The sequence below is a fragment of the Dunckerocampus dactyliophorus genome, chromosome 13 (genome assembly GCF_027744805.1).
Source record: "Dunckerocampus dactyliophorus isolate RoL2022-P2 chromosome 13, RoL_Ddac_1.1, whole genome shotgun sequence".
Classification (NCBI taxonomy): Eukaryota; Metazoa; Chordata; class Actinopteri; order Syngnathiformes; family Syngnathidae; genus Dunckerocampus; species Dunckerocampus dactyliophorus.
Window position 1 is genome coordinate 9,427,254 of NC_072831.1, and position 19,696 is coordinate 9,446,949.

The 19,696-nt window shown below is 45.5% G+C and overlaps 1 protein-coding gene across 5 annotated transcripts in view; it reads left to right on the plus strand.

Moving 5' to 3' along the window:
• The window catches only part of LOC129193059 (neuronal PAS domain-containing protein 3), a 179,858-nt gene that overhangs the window by 86,430 nt on the left and 73,732 nt on the right, over positions 1-19,696 (plus strand). The gene's annotated exons all lie outside the window — the stretch shown is intronic.

The window sequence follows — 19,696 nt, forward strand, 5'->3', positions numbered from 1 at the left end:
CACACGCACGCACACAGACACACACAAAAGGCTGCTAGATAGCTAAATCAGTGATTCTCAACTGGTGGGTCTGGAGCTGTTTTCAGTGGGTTGCAGGTCTTTGCCTGGGCAAAAAAAAATTATCTAATGACCCAATGTTTCTGAATGCATCTCACGTTCTTGCCTGTGCTATTTGCTTGCTACACCGCCATGATGTGAATGCCTGGGCAGCTAACCGTTGCAAACAGTACCTTTAAATATAATATATTTGAGAAGTTTGGGTTTATTAATGCCTGTAATTTGGGTCGCTGGTGGTGGGTCCCGCAGCCAAACCAGTTGATAACCACTGAGCTAAAGTGTTTTGTTTTTGTGAAGGAACTTTAGTTTTGATGAATGTGTTGTGAAACTAAGTGGACTTCATCGTCCAAGCAACAAGAGGATTTTTTTTACTCTGCATGCATCCTGCATGTGTGTTTCTGTGTATGTGTGTGTATGCGCGAGTGTGTGCTGACATCTCCAAAGGAGGTTTGTGTGTTTGCACATACGGCCACCTCGTCACAGCAGATGGCATCATTGTTATCAGCACTTTGAAGAGCCACGTACATTTTGTGAAGTGGTGTGTGTGTTTTTGCTATTTCTGTGGATGAGAGAGGCTTGGTCACAACAAGAAAGACCTGTCGAAAGACCTTTCCTACACATGCACAAAACAGTTTATGTTGATTTCCAGTCCACACCAGTAAGGGGCAGCATAGTAAACGGAAGGATGCTGACTCCAGAGTCACCAACTGGTGAGAATTGTGGTCAGAAGTTACCATTTCGACTACATAACATCTATCACCAGTCATGTGTTGGAGTGGCCTTCCAGGCATGCTAAATAATCACCTGTGAGCCAAAGGCTAGCTCTGTGTCTCAATTAGTGAACTTGCGTACTTACACTTAGTCTTTTGAGCACACAAGTGCATTCACACTGAGAAGTACGGCAATTGCAATTCAGCATGGTCAAAAGGGTGAGTGTGCAGTGATGGACACATACCGCCCTCAATAGTCACCATCTTGGCTACGTAGCGGAAGGAGAGAAGCCATTAAACAAAAAGTGATGGCGTGAGTAGTCATAATAAATTCAAAAAAATCAGGACAAAAAACTGGCAGGTATTTTATGGGGCAATGCAAATGTTGGTGATAATGCCCCATTGAGGGGTTGCAATTCACCATTAAAAAGGAGGGAAAAGTGTAAATACTGCAATCGTCATTTCTGTTAAGTGTACAATGACAGGAAGTGGATTTGGGACAGCATTACACAGTCAAAAATCACACACTCAGGAACTAAGTACACAGTGTGCACAGTATAGTACTAATAAAAGTATTCCAATTGAGGTACAGTACAGAGAAACGTTACACATATGAATACAATTGTTGGTACCCTAATGTGAACAAAAGAAAAAGCCACAATAGTCACTGAAATAAGTAAAAAAAAATGTGTATTGGCAAGCTACAAAGTTTATGGGAGACTAATGTGAAGCTTTTTGTCAAGCCACAGCAGGCCTATGTTTACAAACAATACAGAAGAAATAAGAGCTACTTCTTTCATCTGTGCAGGCTACAATGACATATCAAGACTATCAAGACATTCTGGATCCACATGTGTTGTCCAGTGTCAGAAAGCTTGGTCTCAGTCCCATGTCATGATGGGTCCAAAAATGATGGGTCCAAAAGGACAATGACTCAAAACACACAACCAAAAACACCAAAGAATGGCAAAGGTCCAAACATTGGACTATTCTGAAGAGTTCGTCTATGAGTCCTGGTTTCAATCCAATTGAACATCTGTGGAAAGAAACATGCAGTCTTGGAGAAGACATCAAAACATGTGCAGGAATCCCATTGAGAGTTCCAGGAGGCGCTTGATTGCAGTAATTGCTTCAAAAGGTTGTGCAACCGTTAGTCGAACTTCAGCTACTGGATGTGCAATGTGGTTTTCGTCCTAGATGCGGAACACTGGACCAGCTCTACACCCTTACAACACCCAGGTTACTGGAGGGTACTTGGGAGTTTGCCCAAAAGGTCTACATGTGCTTTGTGGACTTGGAAAAGGCATTCGACCGTGTCCCTCGCTGTGTCCAGTGGGGGGTGCTCCAGGAGTAAGGGATTGGTGGCGCGCTACTACGTGCCATTCGGTCCTTGTAAAACAGGAGCAGGAGCCTGGTTCACATTGCCAGCAGTAAGTCAAGCCTGTTTCCGGTGAACGTTGGCCTCCGCCAAGGTTGCCCTTTGTCACCGATTCTGTTCATAATTTTCATGGACAGAATTTCTAGGCACAGCCAAGGCGTCCAGGGAATCCATTTCAGTGGCCTTAGGATCTCGTCTCTGCTATTTGCCGACGATGTGGTCCTGATCGGCCTCATGAGGCTGTGACCTTCAGCGTTTACTGAGGTGGTTTGCATCTGAGTGTGAAGCTTCTGGGATGAGACTCAGCACCTCCAAATCAGCGGCCATGGTTCTCAGTCGGAAAAGGGTGGATTGCTCCCTCTGGGTTGGGAATGAGGTCCTGCCCCAGGTGGAGGAGTTCAAGTATCTCGGGGTCTTGTTCAGGAGTGAGGGAAGGTTGGACCGTTGTGGTGAAGGGAGAGCTGAGCCGGAAGGCAAAGCTCTCAGTTTACTGCTCGATCTATGTTCCCACCCTCACCACCTCATGGTCATGAGCTTTGGGTTGTGACCGAAAGAACGAGATTGCGAATACAAGCGGCTAAAATGACTTTCCTCCGTAGGGTGGGACCCGATTTCGGATAAGCGGACATAGAAGATGGATGGATGGATGGATGGATGGATGTGTAACCGTGAATTGTACTGTGTGATGTACTCCAATGTAACTTGTATGCACGTTCAAAATGAATTAAACCATTAACAGTACCATTACCAAAAATGGCTAAATGAACTATATACAATACAAATACAAATACAGTGTACCCTCGCTACATCGCGGTTCACCTTTTCAATCCAATCCAATCCACTTTATTTATATAGCACATTTTATAAACTCTGTTTCCAAAGTGCTGCACAGACTAGCAAAACCATAAATAATAAGTAAAAGTAAAAATTACTACAGTAAAAGCTAAAAGATCAAATAAAAACAAAGAAACATACAACAGTAAAATATTTAAAACAAGAAAGTAAAAACAATAAAAGCAAAAAATCCAAGAAGTAAGTAAAAAATAACAAAGTAAATTAAATTAAAAACTAAAATAAATAAAACCATTAAAACTAAAAAAAGAATAAAAGACACAGAGGACCACACGACTCACGCCGAGTTAAAAGCCAGAGAATAAAAGTGGGTTTTAAGACGAGACTTAAAGCTTTCAATTGTGGGGGCCGTTTTTACACAAGGGGGGAGAGTGTTCCACAGCTTTGGGCCAACTACAGAAAAGGCCCGGTCTCCCGTGGTCATAAGTCTGGTCTTAGGCACCACCAGTTGGAGCTGGCCTTCGGACCTCAATGTGCGCGCTGGAGTGTACTGAGGGGCCAGCCCATTCAAAGCCTTAAAAACAAACAAAACAATCTTTAAATCAATTCAAAAACGCACAGGGAACCAGTGCAGGGAAGCTAAAATTGGGGTAATATGCTCCCTCTTTTTGGTTCCTTTTAAAAGCCGTGCTGCAGAGTTCTGGACTAACTGTAAGCGAGAGAGTAATTTATGGCTTATTCCAAAGTAAAGGGCATTACAGTAGTCCAGACGTGATGAAATAAAAGCGTGCATAGCTTGTTCAAAATGTCGCAATGATAAAAACGGTTTGACTTTGGAAAGAAGCCGAAGATGATAAAAACAGGATTTTACAACAGTGTTGATTTGTTTATTAAATTTAAAATCACTATCAATGGGGCCCAAGTCCAAGAGGGGGCCATTATTATTAAGGAGGATAACTTCTGTCTTCCCCTCATTGAGCTTCAAACAATTTTGAGCCAACCAGACCTTGACGTCGCTTAAGCACTCAAGAAGGAGTGTCAGGGGGGCATGGTCATTTTTTGTAATTGGTAAGTAGATCTGGCAGTCATCTGCATAAAAGTGATAGGAGATGCCATGCTTTCTAAAAATTGTACTAAGTTGGATTAGGTATAGAGCAAATAGGATGGGCCCCAGGATTGATCCCTGGGGGACTCCACAGTCCAGGGGGGCAGTAGACGAGGTGGAGTCACCAAGTCCCACAGTAAGGCATATCCCTGACAAGTAAGACCTTTTTCGGATTTGGTGTTGATTACACCTGACTGTTTTTAAGTGCAATTTTGCATTTTTTTTTTTTGCAGCGTATACGCTGTAAATGCACATTGTGTTTTGCGTCCTTGTGGTGTATTAGAGTGATCTATAGATGCTCTGTTGTATGTATCTGTTATTGTAGGTACTACTGCTACCAGTAGAGGGCGTTGTATACTCATGTGAGAGTTGACGTGTGCGGCTTCACCTAGTCTCAGTATGTGTTTATGTGCCTGTACGAGCATATTAGAAAACCACAGTAGACAGTAGCCAGCTAAATATACAGTAGAGCCACAACTTATTGGCTAAGGGAGAACTCGCCCATTGTGTTCTGCGTTCTGATTGGCTGTAGACCATTGTAAATCAATCTTCTTCATCCCGTTTCCTGGTGTGGGCAATAGTCGCTGACCAACTCTCTAACTGTGTGAGCTGCTTGCTAACTGCCAATAAACAATAGAAGAAGAAAAAACTAACCAGCTAAATGAATCTTTGGTTCAAGGAAGGAGTAGGACGAGGAGGACGACGACAGCAGGAGCAACATGTTTTAACAAGGATGCAAAACGCTACAGCCGAACGGCGCCAGGACGAGGCATGCTCAGAGTGAATACGCGTGAATCACTTAATAATTTCTAGTAGATTGATCAATTCAAATTCAAACAAAATTTCAACTTTTGAGAGTGTTTAAACAGGAGAGAAATGTGAGAAAATATTAATGCCTGTCTGAGAAAAGTGTATAAAGTCTATTGTGAGGGGTTTTACAGTCTTAAAACATGTATAATAATTGTAAACAAATAAAGTTGGCTACTTTGCGGATTTCACTTATTGCGAGCTATTTTGGGAACCTATCCCCTGCAATAAACGAGGGAACACTGTATAAGGCATTCAGAAGATGCTTTCAAAGGTGTTGAGATGTAGTATTCTACACTGGTCATTAGGTGTCAGTAGTGTTACTGTAATGTTTGGCAAGACACACAAGCACCAGACTTGATCACCGGCACGACAGGCTTTTATTGCAGGTTTGAAATGTCTCACAACAGGCACAATAATCCCTAAAACGGGCTACTGTTGCAGTCGTAACCCACGGCAAATACTTACAATTCTGAACCCCGGCGTCGCTTCCTGTCCTCTAGCACTGAACGCATTTACAGCAACACACACGAGTACGAGTCTTATTTATATCTTAAATGGCTTATTTACTCTTATGTCTGCTGTATTGTGTGATACAAGTCTAAAGGTGACAATAGGTGTTTTATTTCATGCTCTGATAATGTTAAAACCCATATTTAGAAGGTCGGAAACAGATTTTCTATGCTCTAACTATGAAAATATTTCATTTATAAAAAAGGAATCCTGCTTTGTGGTAATTAATTTATCACGGAAGGGTCTGGAACCAATTAACCGCGATAAACGTGCATACGTTACTTGTACAATATCACCTTCAGCTACTTGTTGGTGGCTGAGTCAGCATCTTGGTAGGTGAAATACAGCCAAACTTTCCAGCATTTTGTCTGAGCATTTTAGCTTGATATTCACATTTGTGCAAAACAACAAAAAATACCGTCAAGCATAACACCGTCACGACAGTCAGTTGACACAACAGTCGGCTGTAACTATACCTCAGTTTTGTACCTCATTTCACTCACAATAGTCACTATTAATTTATGACTATTAATAATAAGCATTGATTTAGTACACAAATGAGGCACCGATATCTACTTATTTTTTGGGTCTGGTCAGGAAGTCTTCGGAGACAAAACATGACAACATTTAAAGATGCACACACATGTCAAATTTGGAAGAACAAACTTCATCCTTTCTCTCCAGCCTTCTTCCTCCTTGACTCCCTCCTCCCTCCCCCTGTTGACCTTTGCGTTAATTGACCCATCAGTTGCTCTTCTACAGTTTAGTGCTGCAGCTTTCACTTCCTGTCAGAGACTCTCCACATCTGCTGCACCAACACACACAAACAACCATGACCTTTGAGCAGCCTGACACCCACACCTCTCTCTCTCTCTGTGTGGTGTGTGTGTGCAAGTGCGTGCACGTACGTGTGACTGAATGCTGGTTGATGTGTTTATGTGTGAATTTATAGCAGTGGGGATGATTTTGTGTGTGTGTGTGTGTGTGTGTGTGTGTCTGTGTGTGTGAGACAATCTGTTGCATGTGTGACCCGCTCCAACACCTGGTTATTCATTATGCATGCAGAGAGCAGCAGACACCAAAATGCCACACTTCATGAGCCAGTCTACAATCAACACACACACACGCTCGCACACGCACACGCACACTTGCATGCTACAAACGCACACACAGAGCTTCATTCATATGATTGTTGCTTTACACTGTATAATGTCATTTCTGTCTTATAAGACCTACAAAGGTACTTATTTTTGTGTGTGTGCGTGCACTTGTGTGCGCAAGTGAGATACTGTATGTTAACCCCTCCTAATTTCAGGATGTTGCGTCTAAAAAGGCCTTAAAAGTTCATACCCACAGTAAACAGTCAGAATGTGTGTAAGTCAGTGGTTCTCAGTTATTTTCTGTCATGCTTCCTGATACTGTATCTTGTCTTCCAACACTGTTTTGTCAGAATTGTTTGCAAAGTAAAGCCAGCCAAGGAAAATGCTTCTTGAGATGTCATCTGTACTTCTGTGAAGAAGGTGTCGGACGTTTCGCTCCTCATCCGAAGAGCTTCGTCAGCGAACTAATAAGTGCTGGTAGCCTAGGCCTTAAATACAGTAAGAGTGGGCGGAATTGGTGTGCCAACACCCTCCTCCTATTGGTTCCTTACACTAAGCCTGGGCGGAGTAGTGGTACCTGCTTTAAGTCCACCACCATAGTGCCCGTACCCAAGAAGAGCAACGTGACCTGCTTGAATGACTATCGCCCTATAGCACTCACTCCTATTGTTATGAAGTGCTTTGAAAGAATAGTCATGACCCACATCAAAAAGAGCATCCCGGCGGCAACTGTGGACCCTCTACAGTTTGCATATCGCCAGAACCGGTCCACGGATGATGCAGTCAACACTGCCATCCACACAGCCCTTTCTCACCTACAGGGCCAGGACACATATGTCAGAATGCTATTTATAGACTATAGCTCTGCTTTTAATACAGTCAGCCCCCACAAACTCACAAATAAAATCCTCACACTTGGCCTGTCTCCCTCCCTCTGTAACTGGGTGTTTAACTTTCTCACAGGCAGGCCCCAGTCAGTCAGAGTCCACAATCGCACATCCAGCTCAAGAATTGTGAGCACTGGGACCCCACAGGGGTGTGTGCTGAGTCCACTCCTCTACACGCTCTTCACCTACGATTGCGTGGCCTCCCAGAACAACACCAGCATCATTAAATTTGCGGATGACACTACAGTCATCGGACTGATCACTGGTGGTGTTGAAACATCATACAGAAGAGAGGTGGCGGACCTCATAGCTTGGTGTCGTGATAACAATCTCCTTCTCAATACAGATAAGACTAAAGAGATGATCATTGACCCAAGAACAAGGGAAAAGGAGCCGCATAGACCCCTGTTTATTGATGAGACTGAGGTGGAGAGGGTGAAAACCTTCAAGTTCCTTGGCACACACATCAGCGAGGACCTCACCTGGTCTCACAACACCCAACAAATTATGAAGAAGTCCCAAAGGAGACTGTACTTCCTGAGAAGACTGAGGAAATTTGGCATGTCCACCAAAATCCTTAGTTGCTTCTACAGATGCACTATCGAAAGTGTCCTTACCGCCTCCATCACTGTTTGGTATGGTAACTGTACAACACGTGATAGGAAGGCACTCCAGCGGGTGATCAAGACCTCACAGAACATTGTTGGGGCAGCCCTCCCCTCACTGCAAGACATTTATAAATCTAGAGTCCTACGCAGAACACACAACCTCATCAAGGACAGCACACATCCACAACACTCATTATTCACACTCCTACCGTCAGGCAGACGCTACAGGAGTTTGAAGTCCAGGACCACAAGGCTGGCAAACAGCTTTTACCCACAGGCCATCAGGCTCCTCAACGAAGCACTCGCACACGCCGCACGCAACACACACTCATAGCACTTTATTTATTTATTTATTTATTTGTATTATTTACTTGTATTAATGTCTCTTCTGTTGTTGTTGCTTAATTTATTGGTATTTATGTTTATGTGTTTATGTTTCTTATGTTCTTATTCTTTCATTTGTTTTCTTTCTTTTCTTGGGAGAATGAACAGAATAAGATTTTCATTGCATGGTATAACTGCTGTTTTACCATGCACATGACAATAAAACTCTCTTGAATCTTGAATCTTGAATCTCTTGAATCTTGGTATAATCCTTTCCTGCTATTAACACCTCCGATAAAAGGGAAGTGTCGCTCCCTGAGTTGGGTATGAACGACTCTGATACTGGCTCGTTAGCATCTATTGTTCTGGCTCGGCCCTGGCTTCACCTCATTTGCAAGACTAAGTGCTGTGGGTTTTGGTCTCAGTAACCTGCTGAACACAGGGTCCAAATTAAACCTCAAACCACCATTCCGAGTCAATGATGGGTTCTGTTGTTTGACAAAAATAGCTTCCTTTACTCCTCTTTCAAAACATCTGTTTTCTTTGGCCAAAATCTTTACCTCGCTGTCCTCAAAAGAGTGATTGGTTGCTTTAAGGTGTAGATGTACTGCTGACTGAGGACCACTAGAATTGTCCCTGCGATGTTGATAAAGCCTTTTTTGGAGCATTTGCTTAGTTTCCCCAATGTAGTGCTCTTTGCATTCCTCATCTTTACAGTGGATGGAATAGACCACATTGCTCTGTTTTTGGTTTGGAGCCTTGTCTTTAGGATGCACAAATTTTTGTCTCAGGGTATTTACTGGTTTAAAATAGGTAGGAATTTTGTGTTGCCATAAGATCCTCTGGAGTTTTTCGGAGACCCCCGCTACATAAGGGACTACCACTCCTCTCCTTTTTGCTTCTGTGGGCTTTTGGCTTTCTTTCCCTACTCTCTTCTTTTGACATTTGTTAAAAGCCCACCGCAGGTACCCACAGGTTGAGAGCGCTCTCTGGACATGTTGTGTCTCCTTTTTCTTTCCCTCAGCCAGAAAAAAGTAAAGCCAGAAAGAAATAACGTTAAAGATGCAATGTTGATGCTCAGTCCATGTTTTCCATTTAATTATTCATCATTCACTTATTTATCTGTTTATTAGGTATGCAGTCATCTCTTGTTTATGGCGGGTAATTGGTTCTAGACACAACCGTGACAAGTGTATTTCCACGAAGTAGGAATCCTTATTTTTAAATGGAATATTTTTGTAGTTAGAGCATAGAAAACCTATTGACGACCTTCTAAAGGCGGTTTTTAACACTATTAACACCCTTTCATCCAGCCTGAGTCGCACACACACAACCGCACTAACGTCCTAAACTAAGCTAACCCCGCTAGCTTCCATTCACGCTCCGTAAGAGGACGTTCCACCAACTTTCTGTTTATCACAATGCTAACATGTTTACTTTGGGATGAGGTGGTTTAGTGTTTGAAATGAGATTCCGCCACAATTGAGCGGTCCGCCGAGTAAATACTTCCCCACACAAATGTTCCTTCCCCTCACGATGATTCACATAGTGTAAATTTGCGCGAGAATCCGCTTTTAACAGTGAATTTCGTTTTTATTGGCCAATTCCGCGATTCCGTTAAAGTGGAAATCATAGGGCCCTACATGCTATAGTACATGTGAGGCAATGCGTCAATACAGTGCGCCACGGCGCACATTCACAGGAAAAACATGTCATCAGCTCTGCTTTTTTCCTTTTAAAATGATCATTTATACCCACATTTTCTTATCATTGCAAGAATTTATACTGGTGTACCGGTATATGAAAATTATCAGCCAAACCGAGTGTGCTTTGGTGTGGAATAATTATTTATATTTCCTGGACCATTGCCAACATAACAGGATCATTTTTGTATGCCTTTTATCTGCTGTTGTTGTACTGTGAAGCTTCATTGGTTTTTACGTTTGTGACTGGTTTAACATTTGTGTTTATCAAGCCTGCAGTTATGTTCATATCCTGGAATGATGTACATCAGTCCAATCTCTACAAACTAAGCTTTCCAATGACGTTTAACACTCCTAGGCATACAAACAAAACAAGGGGCGGCGTAACAACTTCATCATGAAAATAGTAGACGCCGGCGGGTCTCCGGAATGGCAAGGGGTTAAACTACAAGCAGAGTATGACATTATTTTTCTATTTGACTTCTTTTGTGTGTGCCCGTGCACTCAGACGTCGTCTTTACACAAAGTCAAGCTGCGTCTCAGTGAGACTAAATGCTGCCAGAGCGAGCAAGGAGAGAGTGAGAGGGATGAAGAGGAGTGAGGACAAAGAGAAAAAAATAAAGCAGACAGTCAATTAGAGCGACGGCGGCCATGATTGCGTCTGAGCGCGGCACAGACAGAGTGGCGGGAGTCTCGTCTTGTTATGATCCATCTCGTCTCTTTGTAGCAGCTTGCTGGCAGCGTGCAGCGTAGCAGCGTGCTGGCCGGGCTAATGGCTTCCTCCATTATACTCAGGGAACACGGTGACCCCGACACACGCCTCTAGTCGCCGCTCTCGCCAGGCCCCTGCTACCTGTTGCCTCCTGCCCCTGAATGAAGGCGGAGTCAGGGCCAGAGGCATCAGGCAGGGTGCAGTCAAAAACTGCAGCATCAAGTGGGACAGGGTAATTTAAGGTGGGTCCCACAGGTATTTTTTTTAGCACTACTGTATTAGACATCTTCGTGTCCAAGGATACTGGTTCATGCTGGTTCTGATTGTCCTGTATCCAAAGACAGCTGTAGTTCTTTTACAGTGGAACGTTCCTCATGGACAGGATACACAATAACCAGTCATGTTGGAATGTCAGTACACTTCAAATGTAACCACTGTAGAACTCAGCAGGGTTCTGTGGCCTAAAGACTGAAGCCACTCGCTGTGCAGGCTGGTGCTAACTAACCAGGAAGTGATTTGGCGGACTGGGCGTGTGAGATGTTTTGATTCTCCCGTCTGGGCGTGCGGAAAATAGAGTGGCAGAGCGAGCGGGAAAGCGACGTAATTATAAAACTAATTACCAAATGCTGATGATGCCCGCAGGCTTTGCATAACTACATTTAGACGAGGAAATTGCTTTCAGCGGCCGACGCGTGTGTTTTGTTTCTTCCTTCTCGCCGTGCTCGTCCTGCGCGCTGTCACAACCCAAAGAGGGAAAATAATCACCATGGAAACAATTACTGGAAACCCCAATAGTCTTTTATTTTGTTGGCATACACAAGAGCGCTGCGGGGGATGTTGTTATCCCACAAAGTGTTGTAATGACAGAAAATAGTTCCTTGTTTGTGTTGACTGAAAGACGTTACAATTCATTCCAACACGGCCGTGCTGAGACTCTCGGTTTTGAATCCGACTCCCCTCGGTGGGTTTTTGTCTCGTTGTGAGGAGAAGCTAATTTATGAACAGCGATCATTTTCACTTGCTGCTAATGAGCCACATTAAACTTCTGTGATCAGCATGGTTATAAGCCATGTCCACATGCTTGTTGGTCACATTTAGGTCATGGACTTAAGTAACCTTCCCTCTAACAACTCATAGAGCACCCAAAAAGAAACCATGATTTTTACTTGCTGACTTTCTTTGGATATTTGAGGGTTGGGGTTGGAGCTAGATTATAGTTGGGGTTAGGGTTTGGCCTTGGATTTGGGTCAGGGATGGACATACAAATTGTGTATTCAGGGAAGGAGACGAGGACACTGTCCATGTGTGGGCTTGTATGTCCATTCAGAACCTGTTTGTTGTAGTTCATGCTGTGTGACGTGTCCTGGGGGCTGGACTGAGATTGGACATCTGTCACAGTGACATGAAAAAGTGATTTGGTGACTGGTAGAACCTACTGCTTCCAGTAAGTGTCACTGGTTCTGGTCCTAGTGCAGCATGAGGTCTTTGTGAAGGACGCTGGGCCATTAGAGCTGATGTCCTTGCTAACCCAGTTACACAGCTAATGTCCTTTCCTAATCTGTTTATGCCACTTGGCCCACGCTCCAGACAAATGGCTTTTTATTGGCTTACGTGCTGTTGACTGTGCGCCACTCAGCAGTCAATCATCCGCCGGCATGTTTCAAAAGCTTTGATTCCCGATCCAAAGCGACATGAAATGCTCATGTTTGAACAAAGTGAAGTATTTAATGTCAGGTGTAATTAGCTTGTAGGTCCTAGCTGTGATGTATGTTGCTAATTAGTTAGACTATTTTTTTGTTTTTATTAATCACTTAGCTCGCCTCCGCTGATTAGGGCTCAATCAAAGTGATGGTTGTGATACCATAAGTGTATTGTAGGGCCGCTGATGTGGTGCTTTGACAACAAAAGGTCTTGTTTATTTTTGCCTAAATATGGTCGGATATAAAGTACTTTATAGAGAGGGCTAGTGGTTAGCATGTTGGCCACACAGTTTGGAGTTTGGGAAGACCTTGGTTCGATTCTCCCTAGGGCATTTCTGTGTGGAGTTTGCATGTTCTTGTGGGTTTTCTCCGGATACTCCCGTTTCCTCCCACATTCCAAAAACATGTTAGGTTAACTGGTGACTCTAAATTGTCCATAGGTATGAATGTGAGTGTGAATGGTTGTTTGTCTATATGTGCCCTGTGATTGGCTGGTGACCAGTCCAGGGTGCACCCCGCTTGTCGCCCGAAGTCAGCTGGGATAGGCTCCAGCATGCCTTCGCGACCCTAATGAGGAGAAGCGGCATAGAAAATGGATGGATGGATAAAGTAGAGAGGCTCAATATCGGCTTTCTTACTGAATATATTACTGATATTCAATATATAAATATTACCCAGCACTTTATACCTGTACCGATAACAACCGATACCAATATCAGCAGCAGCTCTTTCGTCAAACTAATGTCGGGTGACATGTTGTGTAATGAATGAACAGATGATGCCTCCTTTACTGTGATGCCGCTGGATTTCACATTTCACAAATGAACATTGTGCAAAATAAGACAAATACTGCAATATTCCATTCCATTTTCCTCCGCTTATCCGGGTCCGGGTCGCGGGGGCAGCAGTCTCAGTAGGGAAGCCCAGACTTCCCGGTCCCCGACCACCTCCTCCAGCTCCACCGGGAGGACACCAAGGCGTTCCCAGGCCAGCTGTGAGACATAATCCCTCCAGCGTGTCCTAGGTCTTCCCCGGGGCCTTCTCCCAGCTGGGCATGCCTGAAACACATCACCAGGGAGGCGTCCGGGAGGCATCCGGACTAGATGCCCGAGCCACCTCAGCTGGCTCCTCTCAATGTGAAGGAGCAGTGGCTCTACTCTGAGCTCCTCCCGGATAACCGAGCTCCTCACCCTGTCTCTTAGGGTGAGTCCCGCCACCCTACGAAGAAAACTCATTTCAGCCGCTTGTATCCGCGATATGCGCTTGTATCGTTCTTTCGGTCATGACCCAAAGCTCATGACCATAGGTGAGGGTGGGAACATAGATCGAACGAAAATTGAGAGCTTTGCCTTCCGGCTCAGCTCTCTCTTCACCACGACGGTCCGGTACAGCGACCGCATTACTGCAGACGCTGCGCCGATCCGCCTATCGACCTCACGCTCCAACCTTCCCTCACTCGTGAACAAGACCCCGAGATACTTGAACTCCTCCACCTGGGGCAGGACCTCATTCCCAACCCGGAGGGAACAATCCACCCTTTTCCGACTGAGAACCATGGCCTCGGATTTGGAGGTGCTGAGTCTCATCCCAGAAGCTTCACACTCAGATGCAAACCGTCCCAGTAAACGCTGCAGGTCACAGCCCGATGAGGCCATCAGGACCACATCGTCTGCAAATAGCAGACATGAGATCCTAGTGCCCCCCGAACTGGACTCCCTCGACACCTTGGCTGCGCCTAGAAATTCTGTCCATGAAAATTATAAACAGAATCGGTGACAAAGGGCAGCCTTGGCGGAGGCCAACGTTCACCGGAAACAGGCTTGACTTACTACTGGCAATGCGAACCAGGCTCCTGCTCCGGTTGTACAAGGACTGAATGGCGTGTAGTAGCGCGCCACCAATCCCATACTCCCGGAGCACCCCCCACAGGACACCGCGAGGGACACGGTCGAATGCCTTTTCCAGGTCCACAAAGCACATGTAGACCGGTTGGGCAAACTCCCAAGTACCCTCCAGGACCCTTGCAAGGGTGTAGAGCTGGTCCAGTGTTCCACGACCAGGACGAAAACCACATTGCACCTCCTGTAGCCGAGGTTCGATTAACGGTCGTACCCTTCTTTCCATCACCCTGGAATAGACTTTCCCAGGGAGGCTGAGGAGTGTGATCCCCCTATAGTTGGAACACACCCTCCGGTCACCCTTCTTGAAAAGGGGGACCACCACCCCAGTCTGCCAATCCAGAGGTACTGTTCCCGACTTCCACGCAATGTTGAAGAGACGTGTCAGCCAAGACAGTCCCGCAACATCCAGAGCCTTGAGGAATTCAGGGCGAAACTCGTCCACCCCCGGAGCTTTGCCACTGGGGAGCATTTTGACTACCCCAGATACCTCAGCCACGGTGATGGAACTGTCCATATTCGTATCCTCAGTCTCTGCTTCCTCTATGGAAGGTATGTCAGTGGGATTGAGAAGGGCCTCAAAGTATTCCTTCCACCGACCAACTATATCCTCAGTCGAGGTCAGCAGGCTCCCGTCCCCACTGTAAACAGTGTGGACCGGGCACTGCTTCCCCTTTCTGAGGCGCCGGACGGTTTGCCAGAACCTCGTGTTCCATGGCCTCACCGAACTCCTCCCACACCCGAGTTTTTGCCTCGACCACCGCCGAAGCCGCGTGCCGCTTGGCCTGCTGGTACCCGTCAGCTGCTTCAGGAGTCCCACAAGCCATCCATGCTCGATAGGACTCCTTCTTCAGCTTGACGGCAGCCCTGACCTCTGGTGTCCACCATCGGGTTCGGGGCTTGCCGCCACGACTGGCACCGACCACCTTGCGGCCGCAGCTCTGATCGGCTGCCTCAGCAATGGAGGCACGGAATAGAGCCCATTCGGACTCGATATCCTCGCCCTCCCCCGGGATGCAGGAGAAGCTCTGCCGGAGGTGAGAGCTGAAGACTCGACGAACAGGAGACTCTGCCAAACGTTCCCAGCACACCCTCACTACACGTTTGGGTCTCCCGGGTCTGTCCGGCATCCTCCCCCGCCATCTAATCCAACTCATCACCAGGTGGTGATCAGTTGACAGCTCAGCCCCTCTCTTTACCTGTGTGTCCAAAACATGCGGACGCAGGTCTGATGATACGACTACAAAGTCGATCATAGACCTGCGGCCTAGGGTGTCCTGGTGCCATGTGCACTTATGGACATCCTTATGCTGGAACATGGTGTTTGTGATGGACAAACTGTGGTTCGCACAGAAGTCCAACAACATCACACCGCACGGGTTCAGATCGGGGAGGCCGTTCCTCCCAATCACGCCCCTCCAGGTCACACTGTCATTGCCCACATGGGCGTTGAAGTCTCCCAGTAAAACGACAGAGTCACCAGTTGGGGTGCTCTCCAGCACCCCTCTGATGGACTCCAGGAAGGCTGGGTACTCTGAACTGCCGTTTGGCGCGTACGCACAAACGACAGTCAAGACCCTTTCCCCAACCCGAAGGCGTAGGGAAATGACCCTCTCGTTCACCGGGGATGACTCCAACACAGAGGCACCGAGCCGGGGGGGCTATTAATAAGCCCACACCAGCTCGCCGCCTCTCCCCTGCAGCAACTCCAGAGTAGAACAAGGTCCAGCCCCTCTCGAGGAGTTTGGATCCAGAACCCAAACTGTGGGTCGAGGTGAGTCCGACCACATCTAGTCGGAATGTCTCAACCTCTCTCACAAGTTCGGGCTCCTTCCCCGCCAGAGAAGTGACGTTCCATGTCCCAAGAACCAGATTTGGTCGCCGAAGACCAGGTCGCCTAGGTGCCCGCCCTCGACCGCCACCCAAAACGCAATGCACCGGACCCTTATGCTTGCCCCCGCAGGCGGTGGGTCTACGGGGGGGAGATCCCGTGTGGCTTCTTCGAGCTGAGCCCGGCCGGGTCCCACGGGTGAAAGCCCGACCACCAGACGCTCGCCTGCGAGCCCCTCCCCGAGGCCTGGCTCCAGGGTGAGGCCCCGGTATCCCACTTCCGGGCGAGGTGCGGTCTCTCCTCGTGTGTTTATTCATACGGGTCTTCTGAATCACTCTTGGTCTGGCCCGTCACCCAGGACCTGTTTGCCTTGGGAGACCCTACCAGGGGCATATAGCCCCAGACAACATAGCTCCTAGGATCACTCGGGCACACAAACCCCTCCATGATTCACGGAGGGGATACTGCAATATGCAATATAAATTACCAAAAATGTGCCATATTTATTTTCAACATTTTGTCTAAAAAAAATTACAAATCCTGAGTAATAGTCAACTAAAACATGTTCTCCTACTATCAACAAGTAAGACAGCTTAGTCTTAATAAATTTACAAATAAGAATCCAATTAAATATTGCTGGCAACTATTTGAAAAGCTGCATAAGTTTCTGTGTGGAAAAAAGATTCATAAAATAATAATAAGTATGAAACTCTGGACTGATGCAATCAGTGAAATTACTGTATAAAGCGGGCTCATTCAATATGTCACGCATGAACGCAGTATGAAGGAAACAGATTAGATCAATAGTATTAAAGGAAGACGCCTTACTACCCCCTCACATAAACAGCACTTTCATTGCCAATTGGATATTTACAATCCAAAGACTGTACTTGGAAAGAATTCCACACCGTAAACATACTGAACTAGAAAAGCACTCTGAGAGCACAGACCTCCGCCAAGTGCCATAGTTCCCCCCATATTGTGATTTACACCATAAATATTAGTCCTACATTTATTTTATCTACATATTTGGATTACTTGAAGATGAAAAAATACCATTAGCAATTGGTTTCATAATGATATCAACATTATATAATATAGACTGTTACACCCACAGTGTAAGAAGGAGAGGTTCCGCAGGTCCTTCATACCGACCGCTGTCAGGCTCTACAACACCTGCACCACCTGAACCATGTTGTAGTCACTATGTATTCTTTACACTGTACTCTTTACTTGCGTATCTTGCTTGCTGCTGTAACAAGTGAATTTCCCCGCTGTGGGATAAATAAAGTACAAATACAAATACAAAATTAGTTCAGTAGTTATTCACAAAAATTGCATTTTTGGTAATGGATTTAGCTCCATAGCTTTTGAAGATACAACAAATCTGTTGGCACACTCCAGATTCCACAATGTATTGGCTATATATAATGGTGTTTCTTGCATATTTATATCTTCATTTGTTGTCTTCCTATGATGTAAATCAGAGGTCCCCAACCCCCGGGCCATGGGTCATTTGGTACCGGGCCGCACAGAAAGAAAAAATAACTTTTTTTTTTTAACCATTATTCTTTTTTTGATGTTTTATTTTGAAAAGTGACCGGATTCTCTGTTACATTCGTCTCACTTGACGCATGTTTATTGTACGTGTGCTAACTTTATCTCTTGCCGCACAGATAGACTACTACTGTATTTTTACCATTTTTCTTTCACCTCATATTTGGTCTCAAATGCTGATACTATGTGGGAATGCATGAAGGTAAGTTTTGATGGCTTATTGAGTGCTAATGTGTACATTTGTCTCAAGTTAATTCATGCTAGCACACTGCCTTTTACCACACACGTCAAACAGCGATGTAATCATCTCTCTGGAAAAACTTGGCTAGAACTTGAACTGGTGGATGGTGGGTCGGCATTCATTTTGTGCTTTTAATTTGATGTTATTCATGTCTTAGTTTTACACAATACATAATAAATAAGATAAATTAGATCACTATAATGTACGTGGGAGATTTGTGGGAACACAAGCCGGTCCGTGGGTCAAAAAAGGTTGGGGACCACTGATGTAAATTCCAAAGGTCCGCCATTTTTTCATATTGTTGATCATAGTATCCGGAATTATTCCATGATTTGGATCAGTCTTTGATATTTTGTAGAATCTACTGGAAACTTTTCCTGTATTTTTTACGAACTGATATCTCATTTTTATGACAATATCAGGCAATAATATCAGTCGGACGACATTATTGGACATTCCTAATTCCCAAGTATGGTTGCTGTGGAGACTACGAGTTGTTGGCGCCTGTGCGAAACATTTGATCCAGAAGCTTCCCCACAGGAAAGGTTTGTGTTGTTCTTTGGACTCTGGCAAAGATGGCGGGGGATTCACACATTCACGACGTGACTAGGAATGTGTCTTAATTGGTGCTTAGTACTTGGCACTTACACTTAGTCTTTTGAGTACATAAGTGCATTTACATTGAAAAGTATGGTAATATTCAGTCCACTGTCGGTACCCAGATGTTGCACTCAAAATGGTGAGTTTGCGGTGATGGACACGTACCACCACGTACCATCTTGGCTACATGGCTGAAGGGGAGAGACTATCTTGAAAGTAGTGAACAAAAAAAGAAGAGGAATGTAAATATCGTTATCGGCTTTTTTGAAATGACGACAGTAATGGATTTGGAACAGCACTACACTGTCAAAATAGACACACTCAGGAACTAAGTACACATTGAAGTGTACTGATGGACGTATTCCATTTGAGACAGCCACATTTTACCTCTAAATAAGTCCAAAGGTCACTTTCAATCTGCAGAAGTGACTGTGGACTGGAAACGGGGCTCAAACAAGGCCTCGCCAAGGAGGGTTGCTGTTTTCCTGCACCCCCTGCCCTCACAGGCTCCATCATTGTTTGGTGATGTCATCACATTTCATCATTTGTAACTAAACCAAAAAGGCATCTCTTCATGGCTAGTCTGTCACCTTCAGCACGACCTTGACGATTCAGAGGGTTCTGCTGCTAAAACCACTTTTCAGCTGAGCAAATATTCGCACACGCACACACACACGCACACACACACACACAGAGTAACGAGGCTCCAGTCTAAACGAAGGCATTTAATGGCTTTATAAAAGCTAACAGGGAGAGTTGGAGGACACACAGATGAATGATCAACTGGAGAGAGGAGGGGCAAGCGGGGGGCGGGGCGGGAAGCGAGCCTGTGTTTGCTGGACTGTGAAGTTACGCCGCACTTTGAAGGCTCGCTAAGCGGCCGGCCCATTTGCTAATAACACTCATAACACTCCGCCTTCTCCCTTCTCCCTTTACCCAATGCGTCCATCCATCTCCATCCCATTCTTCATCTTCATCTTCATCAGGACCTGCCTGCACACACGGAATGAAGTCATTGTGATGCATCCCTCCCACAGTCCCACTGTGTACGTACAGTACTGTACTTCTTGAACGTGTGAATGTTGACAGTGTAGTGCAGCCGCCATTATTTCAACTTGGTTCTTCCCCTTCCTTTACGTAGCCAAGATGGTGACTATTGAGGGTGGTAGCCTC